This window comes from Chelmon rostratus, chromosome 1 (assembly GCF_017976325.1).
Source record: "Chelmon rostratus isolate fCheRos1 chromosome 1, fCheRos1.pri, whole genome shotgun sequence".
NCBI lineage: Eukaryota > Metazoa > Chordata > Actinopteri > Chaetodontiformes > Chaetodontidae > Chelmon > Chelmon rostratus.
Genome location: NC_055658.1, coordinates 6,711,081 through 6,731,871, shown reverse-complemented (window position 1 = coordinate 6,731,871; position 20,791 = coordinate 6,711,081). Strand labels below are relative to the sequence as shown.

The following is a 20,791-nucleotide window of genomic DNA, read 5'->3' as shown; positions in this document are numbered from 1 at the left end:
GGACAGATCCAGCTGTTTCCTCCCTTTTTGAGTCTTTATGCTAAGGTAAGGTAACCATTTGCTTGCTATTGCTTCATATTTACTGTACAGTCATGAGAGTAGTATCAATCTTCTCATCTAACTCTGTAACAGTTTAATTAAATGTCCTTCCCAAAATCTATAAAACTATATTACTTTAAAAGAATTCCTGCATGTTAATCATGTGACTAACTGGTATATTGACATATATCAATGATGCTGATAATTGACTATGTGATAATATGAGTATATATTGTTAAAATACAGGATCCCTCAACTACTGTTGATATGCATTTGAGCGAGGCACTTAACTCCATACTGCTTCACATGACTGGTCTGGGCAGTTCTTAGGAAATGTGAAGCATACTAAGTGGGAGTGATACGGGCTTGGGAGTGATACAAGTTACCATGTTGAGTAACTGCATGATTTTCACCATTTCACCGTCCATCTGAAAATCTAAACTGGCTCTATCACAAGCACTGTAAAAACAGATCAAAGCTGAACAAAGATGGCAAACCTTTCATGGTTACCAATAGTGTTCTGTGTGTTCTTGTCAGCACCGATATGATGAACAACTTTTGAAACTTGACTGGACACCGCTAAAAGACAGTACAACTCCTCCACACTGCCAACTTCCTGTTAGCGCTGACAAACTAGTTCCTGTTTCATGACCTGTCTGACAGTGAAGGAAGGAGAATAAGTTCTGTTCCTCCTCCCAACCACCTCCTCCCACACACATCAGCATGAACACTGTTCTCATTGAGCTAGGCATAATGCTATTATCTAAACTCTGGTTCCTATACAGCACCAAGGAGCAACCGGTTATTTGATTTAGACTTGCGTCGCATTTAAAAGAACAGTTCTACTTTTTTGGGAAATACCCTTAATTGCTTTCTTGTTGAGAGTTAGATGAGATGATCAATATCACTCTCATATCTGCCTGTTAAATATGAAGCCAAAAGACAGTTAGCTTAGCTTCACACAAAGGCCCAGGAGCAGGGGGACATCAAGTGTTTGTAAAGATAAAACAAACCAGACACTACATATCACTGAGCTTTAGAGGTACTGGTGGGCGGATTTTGTGAGCCTCCGACAGAGCCAGGCACACTGTTTCCACCTTCAAGTTTTTCACTAAGCTAAGCTAACTGGCTGCTGCCTCCAGTTTCACAATTACTGTACAGTCCACGGAGTGATATCGATCTTCTCATCTAATTCTGCAAGAATGTGACTAAGCCTTTTTCCCAAAATGTCAAGCTTTTGCTTTAAACTAAACCACCAACCCAGGAACAGAGATGACAGAGAAGATACAAACAGTTCACTTCACCTCTGACTGTCCCTGCCAGATTTTTTTACAGACAACAACCAGGGCAAACCACGCTGAATGTATGAGATACAATGCCGGAAAAGAAGTTGTCACTGTTTCATTTATAGCAATAAACATGCTGTGATTGGAATTTCTTGTAGACTCTGATTGTTCCTACTTGATTTTTATACTGAGGTTTTTGTCAGTGTTGATTACTTGCAAAAGTGTTACCTTTAACACTCAGGCAATAATTCTTTCAATTCTATCCCCCCAAATTTGCATTACACAGTACCATGCACGTCATTTTTGGACATCCAGTCAGCAAGAGAACATGGCAGAGCCACTCGAACATTGGCCCCTTGACCCCAGTAAAATCCATTGAGTCAACAATGGGGTCAACAATAAGTGTAAAAATAGCAAATTCTAAAAACTGTTCCAACATCATGAGCACTAATTAACCCCACCACCACCACCCTCCATAATGTCTTCTCATGTAAAGAATAAACAGAGTCAGAGCTGTGGAAGGTTAATCATGCTGGGTCTTACCAGCACCAGGTTGTGTTCAGTATAAAGCAGCACACAGTAATTGGCAACCCTTTCATCCCTCCTCCTCATTAAAGACCATTGGTTCATCTCTAATTGCATTGACCCCACTGTGACCTGTGCTCCAGTCACTCCAACAGGGAATCAATGAGGCTTCAAGCTGATGCTACCCATCATGCACCACTGGGTAACCCCCAAATCTTCTGCTACCAGTAGAATAAAGTAAACGCTGTCTCCAATATGTGCAAGACTGAACATCATTTTGGTTTAGCAGTTTATAGAGCTAAACCTGGTTGTCAGCATGGAAACAGCGATGGTGAGATTCATGGTCATTTGCTGGAGGATGAAAGAGGTTCTGTTTCATCACTATTTGCAAAAGTGTTCAGGACTGATGACACAGATCACATTCCTTATTCATGTCTTTATCTTCCCTGCAGCTTTGCTCATCTCCTTGCTCTCCTTTACTTCCCTTTTTTGCTCAATGTTTTCCTTCTTCCTCCAGCAGCTTATTTGCATCATATCCATCAGCAGGGAGAGAGAGAGGCTCTCTTGCTGAAGGCATAACGAGGCAGACTGATAGAAGATTCTTCCTCCCCCTAGCAACCCCGGACGTTCTTTGAAGTTCTTATAAATGGAGTTTTTATAAAAGTTCTTAGGGGTACTTATACATGGTAAACAGTCAGGCAATGAGGTGGACCTGCTCCCCAAGGGAGGTGGAGTGAGATCAGCAGGCTTGTTTACTGGCTGAAGTGTTTTACACTTTCCTGTTTAGAGTAGCACTCAATGTGCCGACCCTCCCCACATGCCCAGCTATGAATATGAGTTTTCTTTGATGTAGGGAAAACGAATGACAATTTATGTAAAAACATAACAGTTGCAGAAAGAACGATGAAATTAACATTTTCTTATGCAAATGATGCTCTGGCACAATGCGCAATCTTTGAATAAGCAGAAGCTAATACACACGTTACAACCAGCAACGACAGCAGCAAATGAGTCTCCTTGTAAATCTGCCCACAATGACAAAACCTGAGATTGACTAAAGCCGATTTTAAAATGTTCCACTTCGCCCTTTACTGTGGCTTACTGAGGCAGGAACATGCCTTTCATGGCAAGACAGGACCAAGGAAACCAAGTGCTGCTGTTGTCTGCTGCCAGGCACAGCAGGAGCGGACTGTGATTAATTCATCACCCACAGTCAGACAGGCTAGCTTCTGGTATCATGCAGCATGAGTATCGACGCTGGCCTCTGCTGCTTGGCAGGTCACTGAGCTAATGAGTTTTTGCCTGAAATGTAATAATTAAACTCATCTCCTTCAACCAGCAGCCCAACCATTTAATGCCAGGCTGAAGGCCAGGCAGATTAGGTGGCTTAAACTGTCATCTGCCATAGCACCCGACTCCCCCGGTCAGTTAGCGAACTAAGATGCTGTGTTACTGTGTCACTATAAGGAGAGAGTGTAGGAACGTCTAAGTGAGTGCGTAGAGTATATACAAATTTAGGTCAAGGCACGATGACAAGGCAAAATAAATTGTGCTTTTTTAAAAAAAAAAAAAAAGACATGACAATAAATGAGTGAATTTCAATCAACAAGCCCACAGCCTAAAGGCTGCATTCACTGACACCCTATTCTCCAGCGTGCTGCACTGTTACTCACAATCTCCCAGCCTAGTAAAAACTCCAAGACAGCAGTCTGCTCATTTAATTACTGGCCCACTGTGATGTCATTTCATTATTGTGTTGCTTTTATGACAGTGGCAGTGGGATAAGATTTTCCTGTCTCAACACAGAGACACTGATGTCATGACTGCAACACAGATTGAAACACAAGCTGCCCTGTAAAATATGGCTGTGCTTCCATACTCTCTGTTCCTTTCATAAAAAACACTAATTGGTCTTCAGCTGAACTTTCAATACTGACACGTGCATTTTTGCTCTTTGCCATTGTCGCGTTTCCCTGCAAAGCTATCAGCTGTGATACTGAGGTGAAGTGATCTCAGACTGAAGTGAAGCGACACTGTCTTGGCTAAATGGATCATTTCCAAACTAGAAACACGCAGCATGTGAAGTATAATATTCATAACAAGCAAATAAGGCTATGGCACTGCTGAGACAATAAAAAAATGCAACTGCAACAGCTCCCAGAATATTCCATGGATCCCCAAACATATTCACATACATAGTAGGAACTGTACTTTGACTGCAGTACCAGGATTCAAGCCCATTTAGCATTTTCCTTTCAAATATTCATGACCAAGACACTGATACCTACTAACCTCATGGATTCTGAGGATTAACAGCATGCTTCCTTGCAGAAATCATTAGAGAAATTAGATGTGAATACTGTTACAGAAAGGAACATTTCCAACCAGAACTGTTAGACAATCTATCAGTAACCAACTTAATTTTATCAACCATTAAAAATATGATGGAAGTTAACAAAAAACAAGCCAAATGTAACAAAATTATTTTGAATAACATTGTTATGGTCCAAGTTAGCCCAAGCTGCTACTTTTGAGATACAAAAGACACAATGTAGGAGACAGGCAAGTACATATCCATTGTATTTACATTTCATTGTGTGTTCTGAAAAATCTTGCTGACCTGAATTTGGATAGAAAAGCGGTGCGAAGTGGGAGAAGCTATTCCAGGGGCCCCTGGTTCCCATTCATGTATTCCCATAGACAATGTTAGGTGAGACACAGTTGGATGGGCACTAAATTGTCCCAGTTGAATCAGCAGTGCGACAGCTAAAGAGTTGGGGAAAATATTGAGTATTTTATAAAAAGTAAAAGGCAAAATCGTCTTAATATAAAAAGGTAAGTTGAGTTAAAAAGATAAGTTAAGTATGATAAGAAACATTCAATCACATAGCTTAAAGCTATTTTGCAGCATCGTAAACGGTGGACAGAAGCTAAAGATTATGCTGTTGAGAAAGATTGAAGTACCTATAATCATCATTTGTAGTTTACACAATAACAATAATAACAAATCAAATTCCAATGTGACAGCAATGTGACAATGTGAAAGGGGTCACTCGTAGTGATGAACGCACAGAAAATTATCCCCCGAATCTGCAGCCCCTCAGTTTTACAGAGTTTCAGCTCTTTCTTTAGCTGCAACTTTACTGTTCTGATCCACTCTTACAGCTCCCGTAGTGTCTAAAAACCCACTGTACCCTACCTGCTCAGCACCAAACAGCAAACAAACACAGTTAGCTGGTGAACATCAACAGCTGAGCAGCTGAACAGCATCCATCCATCAGGAGTTGGTACAGACCATAAGCGGAGTGAAAATGGATTTATATTCACCAGCTGACCACAAACACATCTCCAAATGAAGGATAATGCTGCTCCATAACTGCTGGAAGTGGAAATAAGCAACTGTTTGGTAATGTGTTCGCCGTATCAACTTAAAGAATGACGATATGTCAACTTTGTGTCCACACCTTGTTTCAGCTGCCCACAGGTGGCCAAAAGAAAATCAGTCACAGCTGGTTTACGTCAATTTTCTTTTGGACTCTGAAACTTTTGGTTGAATATGGCAACACCTGTTTTGTTCCCAACTGCGCCAACATGTTTTGAATTTTAAACAGCTCTGACTTGCGCCTCTGACTTTTTCTCCATTGCAATGGCAGCTGTTGCTCATGGGTATTGTAGTATTTAGAGCCATCTGAAAAACTGATGGAAAAAAACATGAATTAATACTGGTGGCCTTAATATAAATCTATGGGGTCGTTACATCATCCAGGAGAGTTCAGTGGCTTTATGTTGAGTTACATTGGAAATTTAAGCAAAAGTGCACTATACATTTTTCAGCCCGGTCATTCGTGGCTCCAAGGTCTCCAGGGGCCGCTACAGCTGAGAAAAGCACTGCTCTGCTGGAAGTGTCTTGACAGCAATGCTAAAGACTAAGATAATATATAAGTGAACCTTGATACGAACAGAGTCAGACAGCAACACTCCAATCAAACAGTACAGTCACACAAACAGCACATATACAGTATTGTAGGTCTGCACGGCCAATCTTAACTTCTCTCCTGTTCTTTGCTCACTGCAGATGAGTTTGCAGAGTCACATGCGGTAACTTCTTCACTGAGAAGTATCTCTAGCCTCAGCCCAATCTTTTGATCTACTAAATGATATTATAATGAATTCTTTAACATTTGTTTGTTCCTTCTCTCATTGAAATTCTGTGCTTTCAGCAAAGTAATATCATCCTTTTAATGTTGTGAAGAGATGTTAAGTAGATCTGAGGCCTCTATCCTCAGGGTCTTTCATGCAATCTCCTATCCCCCCATTTCTAACCCCTCCACACAGACACACACACAGACACACAGACACACACACACAGAGACACACACACACACTTCACCAGCTCTCTCTCTGAGATTACTGGGTAAACAGTGAACTCTTTTTCAAGTTTTTATATGTATAGGACACGAAGAGTTCAGCTGGAGACATTATACATGTTTTTCCACATGCATTCATCCTGTACCAATCTCACATCAGTGGTGTATACAGAAGCATCAAAAATTGCTCCTTACAAGTGGCATTTCCAGTAAGTGTACTACTAACAACATTTTAGGTGCTGTGTGTGAGTAGAATAGAGAGACGAATAACTGACACAATGTCAAAGCATACATTGTGTATGTACACTGTTGAGATACATCAGTAACTTTTAAAACAAGCCTTGAATTTGTAGCATCTGACACTAAAGACAACCATTTCGCCTGTTCAACAAACTCTAAGAAACGGGTGCTTGCAAAGTATAAACCAAGAGCACACTCCCATAAGGCTGGGCATGAGGACTGAAATGACAGTACTCAGAGCAGACCGATGGACAGTGTAGTGCTGCTGGAGTAATCTGATAAGTTTCTAGAGTTATTTTTTCAACTACAGCTTCTGTTCTTTGTCACAAATGAACCTACGAACTTTCAACATCCACTATTCAAGCCAAGAGTTGTTAAGTGTTTTAGCATCATTTAATGGATTTGTCCTAAAGTCAATGCAAGTGCCACACACATCTATATATAACCTTATCATGATGTGCACTTTCTTTTCTTGATAACAAGTTTGTGTGATTTCAGAATTGGTTGGAATTTATTAGCAGCTGTACTGCAGATTATTCTGGGGAGGAATTCTAAACTCTAAAAGTTGTGCATAACTGTGTGTATTTGCTTACTGTTATTCCTCTTTCACTGGATTGGTGGCAAGAGAAAATATTACAGCTGGGATCAGCTGGGTCTCCTAGGATTAGCATGTATAATTGCTGAAAGCCATGTGTGAGATAACACTGGGTGCTTCTGTGGGAAATAAACATCACTCTAAACAGCCAGGCTACAGCAAGGCAAGCTGACACAGTTACCGAATGGGTTCCTCTTGTTATTACTGACGTATGAATTCTTACTGATCTAAATTTACTATACTCAAATTTTCAAGAAATAAATCACCTGAATTTCATGTAAGTCAACTGAAAAGAGCTACAACAACCAGTGACAGCTAACCAATATCACACACATATCAGTCTGAATTATTTCTCTAAAACACAACAACTCTGAAAATATCACTACCAGTAAACTAAAGATAGAGAAATTGTACAAAACCTTTATGCAAAAACTGAGCAAAATTAAGCAGGAGATTGAATCTAACCAAAAATACATCTTATCAATCATAGGATATTTGAAGGGTACTGCACCCTGATGTTGCAGTACTTCTAAAAGTAATATCGTTTACATTTTCAATTTGCTAATATTTTGTTCTTGCAGTCAGGGAGCGTCTTCATGTACAGCCAGCATTTATGAAGTGTTGGCACCATTAAGAACAGTGTCAGGACTCTGAGCAGACCCAAACCACTCTCTGGTCTGGACCCTGTCTCTGCAAATCAACACTGAGTTTAATTAAGCCAAACCACACTGCCATTGACCCAACATTACTGTTTAAGTTGGCAGGGCCGAGGGAAACCTATTTGCTGTGAGCAACAAAGGCAGTTTTATATGACTGGAGGAAAGTAGATTGCAAGGCTAATATTTGGAAATTGTTTTATTTGATTTTTGTATTTATTGAGTGTAATTTCTGAGCTCCTCTGCGGTATTTTTAGCATCAAACGTGCGGGTGTGTGGCCAAGCGGTCAGACGGCAGGCAGCCAGAGGTTTGGCTGGTTTGGAAGGACCGGCTCAGGCCTGATTACTGGGGCGACCCCGCAGGAAGAGTCCTCAAGTCCAATAGATTAGGAGCTTTTCCAGAACCCACAGCCAGAGGACAGGAGAGAACATCAACCAAAGCCTTCACTGCTAGAAGCTATTGCTCAACACAGTAAACATGATTTCAATCTTAATTCCCTATAAAGATACACATAAAACTCATTTTATATTCCCCCTGACCCCTCAACACTGTCTGCAAGTAATTTGAATCAGGAGAGCCAGAGTTGCCTAATGCAATTCTGAACATTTTAGTACATATTTTTATGACATTAAAAATCTACGGTTTTATAACATTAAAACCCAAACGAATGGTTGTGATTATAAGTCACAGTCGTCCCCAGGAAAAGCTATGGCTCAAGTATAGGCAGAAAAGGAAGCTCTATCAGCCAAACTGATTTGGTGCTGAGAGACACTTGGGTTGGACTTTGCAAGAGCTGCTGCAAGAAATGTTATTAAGGAGGAAAAAACGATTTTGGAAAGAGGTACCAGATATTACCTGAAAGAGTTCGGTATGTCCTCTGGCAGGTGGAGGAACTCCTCTTCTACCTCAAGCTTGGAGGAGAGACAACATTACAGACAGCAATCCCCCCTCTAGCTCTGAAATTCTGACAGAAAAAAAGTCCTAATATCTTAATTTCTTGCTTTCTGTTTTTAAGTAAAATAGATGGCTGGTTAAATTAGAAATTCAAACTGTTTTATGTTTTATGCTTTAGTTGACAAAGGAGGAAAGTGATGCTCCAGTTCTGTTATGCTGGAGATTAAATGAGAGCAGTTATTGACCTCTTAAGAGCACTTCTCCCATTGAGAACACACTGCTTTTCTCTTCAAATGAGTCACCACACGTAGGCACAAGTGCACATAAATGTTTGTGTGCAGACCATCTGTGATGAATGAAGCCGTGTTACTGGATGTAATGAAAATACAAGAATCCCTTTTCCAAAACAGATACGATGTGTGTATAATCACATCAAATAGCAGAGGGATATTCCATGTCGGTCATAAAAACTTCAGCGTGAAGATTTAAGTGCCATAGACTGAACTAAAATGAGCCTGTGCAGTTCCATAATCATATCATTCTGGATGTTAGTGTCACCACAGACAGGTAACAAGCACACAACAAGGCTCCACAGCAACAAGAGTCAGCTAAACCTCTCATCTTCTCTGCTGTGTGTGATACAGCATGTCACTGGTTTAGCCAGGCATCGCCACAGCTGGATAAGGAACGCATGGGCCCATGCAGCCTGCAAGAGCTTGGCTTAAAGCAGGCCATGTAATTGACTAGAAAAAGCTAAGTCAGTCAGTCAGTCAGTCACGGAGGACTTGAAATAGCCTCTCAATAAAACACACACACTCACACACACACACACACACACACACAGTGCAGCCTCTATTTCTTCAGCGCGTGGTGCAAAAAGAGAAGCCTGTCCTTCAGAAGTGTTGCTATTTCTGTTTACCACAAGGCCCCAAATATTCTATCATTAGGGAAACTAGGAGGGAAAGGAAATACCAGTGGAGAACACATGGACTCCATACAGCCGCACAAAGGAACCTAACTGACAGGGTGGACAGTCGTGTTACTGGTAACAAGTTTTTTTCACAATATCATCAATATAAAATTGCATGTGATTGTATTAAGAAAGCTGCATCTTTAACATATTTATTTCAACAATAAATTGTGGTCTTAAAAGTTAATCTGACTTTTTCAAAATACATTTTTTCAGTGTATTGTGTTGACTGTCACATTTACCTCGGTTGAACTTGCTTACTGCCTTTCCAGGAGACAATGCAAATGATGTCTGTTCAAACCAGAGTCACAACACTGGAGGTGAAGCATTTTCAACCACTTTTTACTTGCATGTATTAGAAACAACTTAAGGCAAGAAACGTATGATGTACATATTTGGTAGCTTGCATGCATGTATGTTAACTTTGGCGATGGCCACTTTAAGTACAATACACTTTTGCACCAAATATAAGGAAGAAGCATTTATCTGAGGTAACCAAAGAAGCAAAAGGGACGGCAGCAGAAATCACTTAAAGATGAGGGTGAATTTAGGTTTACAAGCCTTTGCATGGTGTACATAATGAAAATACTGGAATAAAACACAATGCGAGGTGCTTCATCAATAACAAAATCTATAATCTCTAAATCTATAATGTCTCCTCATGTCTGAATTTCTTCTGTTTTCAATTTATATAACTTGCGTAAAGCTAAACCTCTATCAAACTGAGGTCATGAGCAAAACTCAAATCTTGAGTATGACTTCATAAACTCTCAGGACTATCAGTAACCACAATGCCTGCAAAAAAGCAGCAACAAAATGGTATGCAACAAATCCATACTCTTGCAATCACATTTCTCTAGCAAAAAGACCAAGTGCATTTGATTAAATGGGCAGGGTTCCTCCCAGAAATGTTTCTGTCGAAATGAGATTGCGACACACTGATGTTTTGATTGTCATTCTCATGAAACAAAATCAAACATCCAGCCAGCCTTTGTAGAGTATGATAACCAGGCTTTGCAGGGTTTCCTTTTTCATTTTGGCTGATGGAATAAAATATCTATTAATGCATGTATAAAATCATTTCCACTGTTCTCCCCATGCTCACAATCTTGTTAATGGTTTTTACATGAAGTATAATGCAGAGATGGCTGAGGGTTGAGGTCCTTGGTGTCACATCTGTGAATATGCTGTCCTAACTATCGAGGGAAGATGGAAGTTTTGTTCTTTTAAATGTACACACATACATCTTAGTCAGTTTTACAGTAATCAGAACATTATGCGCATGTACCCATAATACAAAAGATTGTGCACATACAGTGTGTGATGTACCTCAGAGAATTTACAGTACCTGGCACAAAAAGTCCTCATATCATCAAGTGCATGCTACTTGGCCAACTTAAAAGTTTAATGCTTTTTCAAATTTCAGACCACAGGATGTTCTGGGTTTCATTCTAAATCCAGGATTATTAAATTACCAGAATAGCCATAAAGCTATGCATAAACCTGTATCACAGGACAGGACTGAATGAATATTTGCTCCTTCAGCCTTTAGCTGATATATGTTATGAAGTTAGTCCAGCAACATTAGCCATCACTCAACAGACAATGCTACTAGGTGTTAGCTGATCTCCATATGCGAGGGAAGTAATTATTTTAAACCTGCGATAGAAAACGATTCCACTTGGGGGCAGAAGAAACAAGCTTTAAACACACCACTAACAGATCATTGTTTAAGTCGATGTGTTAGCAAGTCATGTTTCTCGCCACCTGATAAACCCTTTTCTGTTTTTGGTCTCCACTAGGCACAGTGATGCTAATGTCAGCAACATTAAGTTCATACCCACAGACTTGCAGAGAATTGATTTTTTTTACACTGTACAATTAAGTGAATAGTCTGGACCAAATCATTTTGCATTTATATACAGTAAATGTCCATGGGCAACAACAAAGGTACAATGTGTTCACCCTGGCTGTGTTATTGGAACATAATAGAAACCCATTATCCTTAAAGCTATCCATATGATAACTGAACTAGACTCTAAAAAAAGAGAAACATCATCACATTACACGGTAATGCAACTAAGTGAAAGCATCCAGGGTCTAAGCCTGCTAAGAGATAACTGATTGGAGATGGGAGACCTCTTTCAGCCCATATGCTCCCTGTGGCCTCAGCAATCTGACAGGGTGACAGTGTAACCATGACCTCATTACCTGTCCCCTGAAGCCTGTAATCACTAAAGCCAGCAGACAGGCACTGTCAGTTGGCTGACAGGGAAGATAATTGAAGGTGATGCTACATGCTGCTAGCCCTGCTAATGAAATATGAAAACAAAGAGCAGGGACAAAGCAGCAGGGTACCAAAGAGGCCTTAGCCCCTAAGCAGGACATTTTATGTCTATTCACCAGCCAGCCACTTTTCATTTTATCTGCTAATCAGAAGTTTAAAGTATTGGTTTATGTGGAATGATGGTCTGTGGATTCGACTCCCCAAGCCTACACGGTAGCTTTTTTAGTGACTGGTGTTTTCAAACACATACCCATTAGGTCTCAAGTTTTCCTATTACTCATGTTCATCAAAGATAAAGGGTGTTGTAATATTAGTAATTAGAGTTCCCCTCCTGACTCCACAGTTACGGCAACTTTTTTACACTGACAACTATTAAAAAAATCATTAACCCTGCATCAGTGATGTCACCCCTAACATTCTGAAGGGACTATTTTAAAATGTGGATTTGGGTTTATCGACTAACTGTGACAGGCTGAGACACCTGTCATACAATGGAAAGCAACGCTGCAAAGAAAACATTTCTTTAAGTATGATTGTTTGAATCCAACCTCCTGTGAAAGAAATACAGAAGAAGTTGGAGAAAATCTCCCAACCAGCTAAAGTCTGTCCTGGCTGAACAAAGAGATGTGGGGCCCAGAAGGAGTGAATAAATAAAGCCATTCATTCCAAAACTAGCTATCAACTTTTGGAGAATTCCCCCCAGGCCCTGCCAGATTAGGATGGCAAGTTAGACCATCTTCATGCTGCCTTTAAATGCAGCTGTGTGACACAGGGAGATGCTCTGTGGGAGCCATGAATGCACTGAATTATACTGGTGGACAACATTCAGAAATGCTCAAACTGTATTTCCCTTTAAGCGCAAAGTGTATTGGGACCTCTGCTCGCCCACCCATCAGTTGGTCAAGTTCCTGCCCCAGTGCTTATCACTTATCTTAATGAGTTGTCTGGATGGACTGTCTGCTTTATGAACAAACGCTTGTAAAGCCAAAACAGGCACTGACAAAGCAACCACAGACAGTCTAAAATAGCTTTGTCATTCTCTCTTTTCTTACTAACATTGTGGTTGGTGATATCGTTTCTCTGCACCTGCCAAAAAGCTCCAAACATCACTGAAAGGGGCCAAAGCACATGAAAGAGTTTTAGGAATGTAGAAATACACACACTTATGAAGCATGCTAATTAACTTCATTGATGCAAACGTGCTGGGCGCAAAAAATAAAAACAAAAATAAAAAAACAATCTAGCCTACTCTGAAGAGACAAGTGAAAGATTTGTTTAAAACAAGTCGTCAAAGTGTATGTTGGGAAACCACCTAATAGTAATTTACTTATTGTCTATTATTTATCTATTATCATTATTATGTTATTATATTTATTATCTATTATTACATGACATGGCAATCAATGTTCAGGTACAGTAAGGTGAAAAAAGCAGCACATCACTTTACATTGTAACATCTTGCATTACATATACTATTATAGCAACTCCACTCCCTACACTGAGACAGAGTTTAGGTTTTCATATCAAACACTTGCTAAAAACAGAAGACTCAGGCTACTGTCCAAACACAACCAGTAAGAGTCTTTTCCAAAACTGCAATCCATACCATCAGAGAGATTAAATTTTAAGCATCAAAATACAACACATGTTGGTCCCACCCAACCATCACTGTGCTGGGTATATGTCAGAAATGTAAAATGGTAGGTTACCAACACTGACTCCATATAATAGGAGACAGTGACAGAGTGTCGCTGGGGATCTCAAAAACAGCTGGCCAAGCATGTAAGACAGAATGAATGCAAAATACACTTGACTTGCAATCACATACTCTCTGACAGCTCTTATATAACAAGCTAGCCAGATGTTTGCCATGGAACGCGACATGTCCGGAGGCGTCATTTTCAGCTTCTCCATTTCAGAAAATCACTGTGCAAGCTAGACAGCTAGCTACCTAGCTAACACAAACTAGCAACTGTCATCACATTATGAAGTAAAAGTTACTAATCATTAAGATCGGTAAGAGCTTTCTAACAATTCCTTGAATACACAATCCTCATATGTGACCCATTTTGAACTCTAAATGGCAACTTTCACTCTCTCAGGTGAGTTTACATTTCTGTAATTTGTTCTGTGAAGTTATTCAAAAACATTTTCCATCTTAAAATATTTTTCTCCTGTCGGCCATGCTTCATCACTGTTCCCCATTTCGGAACTGTCACATCACTAATGTAACATTCAATAATTCATGTTTTTCATGTGTTCACAATTATGAAAAATACATTAAGAGTGAATGTTTTAAATATATTGACTTTTGAATTATTTCAAATAAGACTCTCCTTGTCAGCATTTCCTGCTGATTGTTTGGCTGTGCATCCGGAGTTTTGCAGCTCCAGTTTTACTCGGTCGGGTATAGCAGTAGCTATGTTAGCAAATGTTGGCTATTGTTAGCTCAGGTCAGCTAAAGTTAGCTGGACATTTCTGTAAAACTGATGTCACTCAGTTTGCTGATTGTAAGACTCCTCTCTACCATTTCTTTGTGTTTTAAAATGTCACAGAAACTTTTTATTGATTTTATTACAAGTGTTAAACAAGAAGAAAACACATTACTTCACTAGAAGACGTTTTTTGTCCCCTGTCCCTACCTAATGCTTGACTTTTTTTTCCGTAACAGTCACTTCGCATTTAGTTTAATCACTGCAACTTAATCACATTCTGCATATTTATGTTCATCATTGTGATTCATAACACAAAGACTGAATTAAAAATGAACCTCACGCATTAAAATTCAAAACGGATATGAAGACAGACAGTAGGTTCCCATTTCTTCAAGACTGTTTTAAAGAAATACTCCCATTCCCAAATGTAGTTTGACAGGCGTATTGGTTGCTGTAATAGGTGCTCCACAAAGAGATCCTTCTTCGTCCCAATGGGGGACAAACCCACTTTCCTCACTCTGTGCAAAAATGCACCGATAAGTGCAGATAATGTCGAAGGTACTGCGAGGCTTCAGCAGTCTGGGTTAGACGAATCAAGTGGGTATCTTCAAAGTTAAAGACTCTTTTTAGTGCATATAAGTTTTAGCTGATCTTAAGAACGTATTTTAACAAAAAACAAGGCCCCTGAATTTTGTCACACATATGTTTCTCTAGGAAGGGATCACTTTTCGGGATCACATCGTTTGTCCTGTACATACTGCAGAACTGACAATAAAGCTGACTTTGACTTTGACTTTTGACTTTGACTTTGCAGCCAGTATGGCCAAGAGGAACAATTACAGCATCCAACAGCCTTTTCCCTGTACATATGGACATGTAAGTATTGTATTAGGACAAAATTGGAAAAAAAAACTGTGCCAGATAAAACCAGACTATCCAAATGTTCACACTATCATTTTAATGCAATATGACATCTGACCAAGCAACTGCTGGACCGATTCCCTTACACTGTCGGTGTCAATGAATGCATTGCAGGACATAAAGATTATATTTTGTGTAAAAGCTGATGGTTGGGGTGTTTCTTATCCTTCTAATCCTGCTTCACCTACAGTCACTGTGTAGTTTTCATGTCCTCCAGGAGACATGGTTGGTGTTTTTGAGCTACTACACTGCCAGCGCTCAGAAATTAAACTATTTAAGCTCTCATACCTGCTGCACTTTGTGTTCGGCTGTTTGACACAAACCAAAGTTATACAGTGGTCCTCCAGCCACGGCCACACTGACTTTAATGTGTTTATTGCTACGGACTCACTGTGCTGCGACATTCAAGTACTTCCAAAATGACTGTGCTCCTGAACTGTACTTCTCGCTATCATGCATTTAATACAAGCAGCCTGCTGGTATCTCCTTCTTACAAACGATGACACAGTAGCTAACGGTACACTTTGTTGTACCACATTCAGGGAGACAGGGAGGAGGAGGAGAAGTGTCCCGAGGAGAAAATGGTGAAACTAGCTAACCGGCTAAAAACAGCTAAATATGGGGGGACGTTCTACGTTTTGATTTAGTCAAAGTTTTATAAAGCTCTCCATGGCGACACTCCGGCGTATCATAACATGTACAATACGCGCACTGTAACGTTACTCACATGTAATGCCACTTAGCCAAAAAATCCCATCAAAAACACATGAGGCGGTGGTACATTTAGCTGTACAGAACACTAACTGACATTATTTCAGCTTGATGACCAAATTTCAGTTGTTAACAAGAGTACTCGCAACATAGTATGAGGCGCAGTGCCCCCCCCCCGCCCTCTCCGTCTCTACAGCAGAGGAGACGGACAGTAAACAGACTTTCCCACACACGAAGACAGATGAGCGTGCCCCCACTTACCCCCTCTGCCGCCCGATGCTTCTGTAAACACGGACAGTCCTCTATCAAAGTGTCTCCAAGCCGCCACAGGAAGATCCTCGCCCGCTAAATTTAGGAAACTGACAAAACTCAAAGCAGCGCGAGGCTCGGCTCCGCCCACCAGAGCGTGCGCGCGCGAGCCAGAGTTTGGATCATCCCACGTCGGTCACGCGTACGAGTGTGTTTCCCGTGTGTGTGCATGCGTGTGTGTTTCTTTATGTATCACAGTGTTTTATGTGAGTGTGTGCACGCTTCTCAGTCCGTGTGTGCATTTGACTTCACCTGAGTGTTTCAAACTGACCTCACACACTGCAGCTCGTGGTGTATCAATACTACAGAGTAATAAGGACAGTATAAATCTTCATAATAAAACATGTTGATTTGGCAGCAGGGCATCATGACTGCCCAAACACAAGCCCGGTGTGATAACTGACCCAATGATATTTTTCGCATGTAAGCGATTCATAATACTGGGGCACTCGTGTTTGAAAAAAAAATGCGGCATAAGTGACTTCTTGGACAAGAAATTCTAAAGTGCCCTCTAGGGTGGCCCAGTGTGCTATAAAACGTGATAAATGTAAGGTTCCCTGCCAGCGGAGAAACGCTGAGCAGTGCCATATGCTGCACTACATGCAAGGCTTCTACGTGCCTCTAAATGATTAAACAGCTAATTGTTCCTGTCCCTTTTTATAACCGCGGTGTAGTAGTTATACATTTAATAGGTAATAAAACTTGTATCACCATAGATGCATCACGACTTTCTGCACACAGGTGCCCCACTGCATGCAGCTGGTGCCCCTTTAATCTTTTTCACCCCTCACCCCTGCCTGAGCCCACCACTCATTCATATGATTATTATTCGCTAGGATCCCATCTAAGATGTCTTTGCACACTTCATCATTACGCCATTAGAGTCCTTGTACAAACAAATTTTAAAAGTTCTGTACCACAACATGGGTGCTGGCAAGGGGGGGGGGGGGGGGGGGCAGCAGTGGAGCACCCCCTATGAAAGCCATAAGTTAACTCAGTGAAACTCAACACCAGATGACACAAAGAGTAGCAGTGCTAGTAGTGGCTTTAAAGCCATTTGACTGGATTTCGCACTGCACACACCTTTCTTTGTTTTGGATTTCCCTAACATCACTTCAGGTTTATATAGTATGTACTGCTGTTCATCACTGCAATGTGTGTCCCAGACACACGTTAAGGTGTCACATGCTTTCCAGTGATGATGATAAATCTGACATTTTAAGAGAAAATGCAAGTTAATGGGTGCAGGTTTGTTTGGAATTGAACATCACAACCAGCCAAACAACGAAGGAGCTTTTTCCTCTGCATTGTTTCATTTGTGAATCACAGCCTTTGCAACGAATTGGGTATCACAGTCAGAGACAGATGTGTTCCTCCGGAATTACCTCTAAATGTAAATGTAATGATCCCGCTCTGGGGACTGCACTATGCCAAACTGTGTGCTTTGAAAGTTAACCCTTCAAACAAACATTTTCATTGGTCACTGGGCTGTCAGGAGGAAACACTCTGGTGCCATCATGTGCCCTTGAGTCAGATGACAGCTGAAGCTCTGGCTACAAACAGGCTAAAGGAATCAGTGGAAGGGTTATTAACCAAAACTCCAGGTAGTAAAGAACTGTATTAAACCACAAATCATATTAGTTTCAATCTTTTTTCCTTATTTCAAAGGGTAGAATGATGTTTTATTGCAAAAAAAAATCTCATTGTAAACCTCAGTAGTGTGTTAGACTCTGTCTCCCCCAGCAGGCTGGCAGTAGAGTGAAAGCTGTCTTTTTCAAAGCCTCATATGGTCCTTCCTCGACTGCAGCTACCTGCTGTACTTGTGGATATACAGGGGATTGCATCATTTGGATGTGACGTGTTATGTGATGCAGAAAAAACACCTATCTGGCATCAGTGTTTGCACACGGCAGCTGTAAATTGATATCGAAAAGACGCATCACTTTCAGATATTTGAAGCACTGTGAATATTATAAGAATTAAAAATGAGATTTGCTTCTGTGATTGTTAAGGGTCTTTCTGATCGACTGAGAAACTCTCTTTATCTTTCCAGTGTCACAGATCTGACATTAAATCATTTCAATTCAAACATGTTTGCTTGCATTGACAACTGTCACAGTTTGGTTTGGTTTATATTTGTAGGACTCAAGGACAGAAAAGGTGGTGAATTTGAAACCAAATCTAGTCTAGTTTACATTCTTTTCAAGTCATGTTCAGGACATACAGAGGGCATATCCTAACACACCACCAGAAACATTTCAGTCCTATAATAATCACAAGAAAAGTAAGTCTGCTATATCTAACCTGCCTTCATAGATACTGTAAAAAGTTTTTCTTGTTACTATTTAATGTTACTATTTCATTTGAAATGCTTAAGGTTATGGACTGGGCTGTATCTTTAATTTGTGCCGTGATTTTAAGGCTAAAAGTGAGTTGTTTCATTCTGCTCTGTCGCATCACTGATGCTACATCCATTTTATTTTGACTATTGTATCTACTCAGGGCTGTTTATGGATATTTTTGTGTCCTCGGCCTGACATCCAGTAATCCATGTTTTAATAATTCTGCATTATTTTATTTTAAACGAAACTTTGTCAATTTCACTCAACTTCTGGTCTTTGTCATCTCATCCTGTTGTTCAGTACTTTTGCATGCACACTAGTGCCACTGTTATGTCTTATCCTACATGTAATATTCAGGATATGTTTACATAAGAAACTCATATACAGTTTGTACTGGACTCCTCTATACAGTTTCAGCTATGTTTGCACTGAGCAGCAGGTATCATAAATGTCTGACTCTTACTCACAGTATGGGCTGTTCTAACCACGTTTATTACTCAATATTTAGTCATTTAGAGATGTTTTAGGTAGCTTTGATAGTATCCTATGATATTTTCCATAATATCCATAGGCACAGTGCCAGTGTGGCAGGAAACAACATGACTAACATTTTATTTTGGCCTCAGTTTAATAATTTTGTCAGACATTCATTCATGTCTGATTCCGGTTTGTGTCACTTACTCTGGGCCAGTTTGTGACACTCTCTTACCCATACAGCCGGGATTCAGATTCACCACATTTATTTGGTGGTAAACATGTGCTGTAGCTAAAAACTGGACTTCAGGCATGTTGCATCAGCCTTTCAATTTGTGTAAAAACTTCAAACTGAGCAACAAACTAAAACATGCGGCAGGCTATTTCCCACCTTCTTCCTAAATTGGATTTCTATGCAGCAAAAACAGGCTTGAGTGTGAAGTGCTCATTAGATTAGCTTTTAACATGCTTTTTTAAAGTGAGTCATGCCTTCATATCTTCATGTGTAAAGATTATATATCTTAATAAGTGTATTGTGTATCCCCGTCGTTTTATCACGGGGGGAAGGTGAGAGGATGGAGAATGGAGAGATAAAGGAGGGATTGAGGGAGCAGGCTGGGGACGAGACCTGGCCACTGAAACACAATAACCACAGTTGAAAGGAATTTCATGCCCCAATGGGATTTCACAGCACAAAGCCCTCTTCCTCATAAGATACTGGCTGGATTTGATGCTGTATGTGTGAAATTCTCTTTTAAAAAGCCCATAACTGTGGTAGCAAACTTCCTCTATGAACCAATCCCCCAGCACATTTACTGATTTTGCAAAGCTATCAAGCATTAGCCACTGTAGCATTTCCTAATGGTGGGTCAATTGGTGAAGAAAAAGAAAACAGTTAACGCAAGGCAGCCCTGTTGCCTTTAAAAATAAGCAATGAGCACCACTGAGCTCTAATTGTGACATACAAAGTTAACACGTTTGACGCTTTTAGACATCTTTTAAATGCAAATTATGACAAGGAAAAGGAGAAACATGTTAATGATTACAGCAAAAAGCGCACAGTGTAAATGAAACTTACAAATTTCCATCACTGATTATGTTACATGAGTTATGTAAAGGGTGAATAGAAATAATATTGCTTCTCCTACTGGTCCAGCCTTGTTCTTTTCTTTTCTTTTCTTTGTTGCTGGGGACGTGTCATTCTCCAGCCACACATCAAGTGTTTAGTCCTCTCCAAACAGCTGGCAATTCGTTATTGAGCCTGCTACATTAACGATTGCCCCTTTAGTCTATGACTGTTGCTATGGCTTCCCTAGCAACTTAGTACCTGAGCAGCCGGTGGTCTCTCGAGAAATAAACACTGCTGAATTTTGGAGATTTAAAATCAGAATTGAGCATTTAAGAGTGTCGTCTTGTAAATCTTCATACACTGCTCCTTTATATGATAAACTGCATTAGTTATTTGAGCAGTTTGCAAAGTAGCAGACAAAAGACATAGAAAATCAATAAATAATAAATACATTGTACATGACAGATCACATGCACTCGTATGCAAAACCTTGTGAAACAACATTGTCCACGTGTTTGTTTCAGCAGTCAGGAGAGATAAACACATCTCTATTTACCAGCATTTATGTTAAACCACATCTTTGCTGTTCATTTATACCTGATACACGGAGCCAAAATGAGAATATTGTTTGAGATACGATTGTGTGGAGCATAGCAGTAATAGCTCTAGT

The 20,791-nt window shown here is 40.2% G+C and overlaps 1 protein-coding gene across 1 annotated transcript in view; it reads right to left on the bottom strand.

Moving 5' to 3' along the window:
* Positions 1 to 16,269, bottom strand: part of LOC121612614 (myocyte-specific enhancer factor 2A-like) — a 43,519-nt gene extending 27,250 nt beyond the window's left edge. Inside the window, exon 1 of the mRNA XM_041945667.1 lies at positions 16,189 to 16,269. The gene's annotated coding sequence lies outside the window, so the exon portion shown is untranslated. The remainder of the gene's footprint in view (positions 1 to 16,188) is intronic.
* Positions 16,270 to 20,791: the final 4,522 nt, after the last annotated feature.